Source organism: Choloepus didactylus, chromosome 5 (genome assembly GCF_015220235.1).
Source record: "Choloepus didactylus isolate mChoDid1 chromosome 5, mChoDid1.pri, whole genome shotgun sequence".
NCBI lineage: Eukaryota > Metazoa > Chordata > Mammalia > Pilosa > Megalonychidae > Choloepus > Choloepus didactylus.
The window spans coordinates 95,904,387-95,909,238 of NC_051311.1; the positions used below are offsets into that span (position 1 = coordinate 95,904,387).

The following is a 4,852-nucleotide window of genomic DNA, read 5'->3' on the forward strand; positions in this document are numbered from 1 at the left end:
TTCTTACAGTAAAGACTTCCATGGCCCTATGTGTAACAACATTTTTTCTCATTAAATGTTTTAATTGGTCTCAAATTCTGTGACAGATTTTTGATCAAGTTGTTTTCTTTTAAAAAATACTGATTTGAATAACTAATAACTTAAACCTGCCACACAAAAGAAATAAATGGTACACAAAACATTCTTTTTGAATGTTTTATGATGCATTGTTATCATTAACCAGTCTTTTACTATTAAACTTAAAAATGGCTAGTTGAGACAAACAGTTCTAAGATTGTTCTGTCACTGATTAATACTGGGTGGTAGGTGTTATAGATAATATTCATTTAGCCTTCTGAGCTTTCTGGGAAGACTTGATGACCTCGCTAGCTCAGCTGCCTTCTTGTCCACTGCCTGATGACACCATGGCAGCTGTCTGTCTCATATCATGAACATCAGAATGACCCAGAGGAGGATAGTCAGAGATGCTCCAAACATAGCTTGCCAGGAACCATTTCAACAATGGCAGCAGCTCCAGATTTCAAAAATTTGGGGCCTTTTTCTAGGTTCTCACAAGAACTATGATCAATCATCTCCATCAGCTCAGCAAATTTGCAAGCAATGTAAGCTGTGAGAATCCAGCACAGGTGCACAGCCACCCTGATTTGGTCTGGATGGTTCAGGATAATCACCTGAGCAGTGAAGCCAACTGCTTCCATTGGTGGGTCATTTTTTGCTGTCAACAGCAATGTTGCCATGACAAATATTTTTAATACGTTCTTAACATTGAAGCCCACATTGTCTCCAGGAAGAGCTTCACTCAAAGTTTCATGGTGCATTTCAGCAACTTCAGTTATAATGTTGACTGCAGCAAAGTTGGCCGTCATGCCCAGTTTGGGAAGACCAGTCTCCACTTGGCCCACAGGGATGATACCAATACCACCAAATTTGTAGACATCCTGTAGGTGGCAGGATGCAATCCAGAGCTTCAAGCAGCGTGGTTCCACTGGAATTGCCATCCTTACAGGTCACTTTCCGTCCCTTGAACCGAGGCATGTCAGCACTTGGCTACAACATGTCACCATTCCAACCAGAAATTGGCACACATGCTACTGTGTCAGGGTTGAAGCCAATTCTCTTAATGTAGGTACTGAGTTCCTTAATGAGTTTCTCATATCTCATCTATCTGTAGGATGACTCAGTGGACTCTATTTTGTTAATACCAACAATTAGTTGTTTCACACCCAATGTGTAACCTAGAAAGATATGCTCACAGGTCTGCCCATTCTTGGAAAAACCAGCTCCAAATTCACTTAACATCAGAACAACAATCAGGACAGCACGATCAGCCCAAGATGGGCCTGTAATCATGTTTTTGACAAAAGTCTCTTTGTCCTGGGGCATCAACGATGATCACACAATATTTGCTGATCTCAAATTTCCACAGGGTGATAACAACCATGATACCATACTCATGTACAGCTTTCAGTTTATCCAAGACCCAGGCATACTTGGAGGAGCCCTTTCACATCTCAGCAGCTTCCTTCTCAAACTTTTTAATAGTTCTTTTGTCAATTCCACCACATTTGTAGATCAGGTGGCCAGTAGTAGTGGACTTGCCCAAATCTACATGTCCAACGATGACAATGTTGATATGAGTCTTTTCCTTTCCCATTTGGCTTAAGAGTTAGTGATGGTTTTCACAACACCTGTGTTCTAGTGGCAAACCCATTACAAAAAATGTGTAACAGCTTTTTAATGGTGTATCTATTTCTTACAATACAAACCTATAAAAATCATAAATCTCCAAATTCTCTGTCATTGCCAGAATAGCTGCTTTGAAAGGTCACGAAATTATGTACCTGAAAAGTTACTTTCCCCAGATAACTTAGGTCTTGAAATTAAGTTTGATTCTTTCCTTGAGGCAAATTCTTTTTTGAGGGCCCAGTCATTTTGGCAAACTTCACTCAGTTGGTGTCACGCTGGCCAATTAGTCTTTTATGCCTTTAAATCTATGTGATCAAGGTGTCAGTGCTTTTTCTCCTAAGAGGCTCCTAAATATTGATACATACATGGGGATAAGTGTGCCCACTAATCCCACCAGATAGTACCCAAATCCTAACATTGGGAAGGAATTTTGGTTCATTCTACTGGTCAACATAATCTGACTCCCAAGTTCCAAGACCTCCAAAAATGTCCTGTATTATTTTCCTTCAGGGTCCATTTACAAAGTCCAAGTACAAAGTCCTCTTCTGTACTTTGCTTCCCCTGTCTATTTCAGCCAATATTGCTATACTATTTCTTTGAACTGTTATGCATGCATAGTCTTTACAGTATGTATGCAGCACAGTGAACTAGATGTTCAACAAGAGTGTGTGGTTATTAAAAGATCTATATCTTATACCATCATTTGCATACTGCACATGTTTAAAACATACTTTTAAACAACCTAGAAAATATATAAATTAGTCAATGTTTTATATATAGACTTTCTTTATTTAAGCCCACAGATTTCACATAGTTCAGAAAGTAATCCTGTTTAATGCATTTACAGAGAAGTAGAGGAAATCTCTTTGAAAGATCCCCTCCCCCACCTTTTTTTTTCCAACTTTCTTAGAGTGGGAAATTTACTGATACATTTAAACTAGTGTTTCTCAAACTGTTTCACTGATAGTTAATTCTGAAAACGTCTCAAAATATTTTCAAAGAAACACTATTTCTCCTTGGAGATTCATACTATGTGTTAGAATAATAAAGATTCTGAATATTTCTGCACTGTGATGGTTAAGTTCATATGTCAGCTTGGCTAGTTTATGGTGTCCAGTTGTTTGGTCAAACAATTACTGGCCTGATTGTTACTGTGAGAGTATTTCATAGATGAATTGGCATGTATAGCCAGTTGATTGCATCTACAGCAGATTGCATCTACCACCAACAAAGGAGATTGCCCTCCGCAATGAAGGGAGTCTCTTCATCCAATCAATTGGAGGTCTTAAAGCCAGAATGAAGATTTTAGCAGTCAGAGAGAATTTCTTCTATCTTTACATCACTAGTCAGTGTCTCCTGAGAGAATTCAACATCATTTCCATTGGAGTTTCCAACTTGTGGCCTGCCCTATGGAATTCACACTTGCCAATCCCCACAGTCACGTGAGTCAATTCCCATAATAATAAGTTTCAATATTTACAGGGTTATCCCAAACTTGAATGATAAGGTAAGTTTTCTTGAAAGAAATAGTGTCACAGTTAAGACTTGAAGGATGAATGAATTATGGTGGTTTGACCATCTATTAGGGAGCAGTTGAGAGGACAGCATTCTGTTGATGGGATGAGAGAGAAAGCATGCTGGGTTAAAGAACAAAATGTTTAGTATCACTAGATCAGAGAAGGAATTTGGGCAGGGGGAAAATGGATAAATGAAGCAGGAGTATTACAGACTTCATGCAGAGCCTTGGGCATGGTCAAGTTTGCATTTTAGAAAGATAACACTGACTACAATGTGCATAATTGATTTTAAAAGGGGTAAGACTGAAAGCAAGGAGATAGTAGTGGGTGAATTTTAAATAATGCAAGGGTAGTGGGATGATTTCTAAATTGACTATAAATTCTCCTGAAAAGGTAGCAACTCATTTGAATGATGTTCTGGCAGCTGACCCATGCTCTCCCTGGCTCTCCGAAACTTCAGCCAGTAGGGTAATGAGAAACAGCAGAGAAACAGGGCAATAGAAAGGGGCAACAGGAAAGACCACACATTAATACATGTTTAAGTTGGAGTAAGGCTGACCTATAGAACAAATACACATAGCTCATAATGGCCTCTCCATCCTGTCTGCTCATCAGAACCACCAGAGAGTTTAAAAATGTTGATTCAGGGCACAGATTCTGATTCAATTGGTGTGGGATGGGTTACTGAACACCTTCCCAAGTGGGACCAGTAGGCAGGATTGAGAGTTAATGAGAACCAATGACTCTATCCAGAAATTCAGACCTTCTATTTTGGCTTTCTTAATTTATGTTCCATGGTGTAAGGCTGTAGTTCTCAAACTTTAGTAGGCATCAGAATTATGGGGAGGGCTTGTCAAAATCAAAATTAATGGCCCCACTCTCAGAGTTTCTGGTTGAGGAGGTCTGAGTGGGGCTTGAGAATTTGCATTTATAACAGGTATCCTGGAGCTGCTGCGCTGATCCAGAGACCAGACGCTGAGAACTGCTAGTCTAAGGCAATCATTTTAGAAATGAATTTTTTTTAAAAAAAATGACTTTTTTTCCTGCTGGAGGAACTGAACTTTTCTTACTTTCTTTCTTTATTAATTTAGATATGTATAGTCTTTTTAGTTTCACACTTTGTGCACTGCAAAAACACCAAAGGGAAACAAAGATTAAGAAACTGTGATATGCTTTTATTATAGAAGTGAAAAATAAATAAAGACTTTGAAGAATTTCCTCAAAATACTTTATGCTGTTTCTTCTTCTCTTTTAAAAAAAAATTATCCTATATCCTGATTTAAATACAGGGAAAACCTACACTTTTTGCATGAGGCACGTACAATGAGAGAGCATATAATATGATCTGATGGTTTATCATTGTGCATAATTTACAAAAAGCTCTCCCACTACAATCATTACTGTGGTATGTCTGACCAGTGTTTCTGTCTGAAATGAGTCTGAAGCATATGACAGATCCAGTGTTTTGGGCCGTTTGTCTGTCTCAGAACTCAGAGTCAGTAAAAAGTCCATTTTAGTCCAAGCATGCTAGCTCATCATTCTTTATTTTGCACTATTTGTCTTCCAATTCCCTAGGAACTTTGGTTAATTTATAAAAGAATCTTTAATTCTAGCAAAATATTACCAAGAAAAATTTTTACGACTGTTAA

At 38.3% G+C, this 4,852-nt stretch overlaps 1 pseudogene; it reads right to left on the reverse strand.

Moving 5' to 3' along the window:
• Positions 1-322: 322 nt before the first annotated feature.
• LOC119534718 lies at positions 323-1,654 on the reverse strand (annotated as a pseudogene).
• Positions 1,655-4,852: the final 3,198 nt, after the last annotated feature.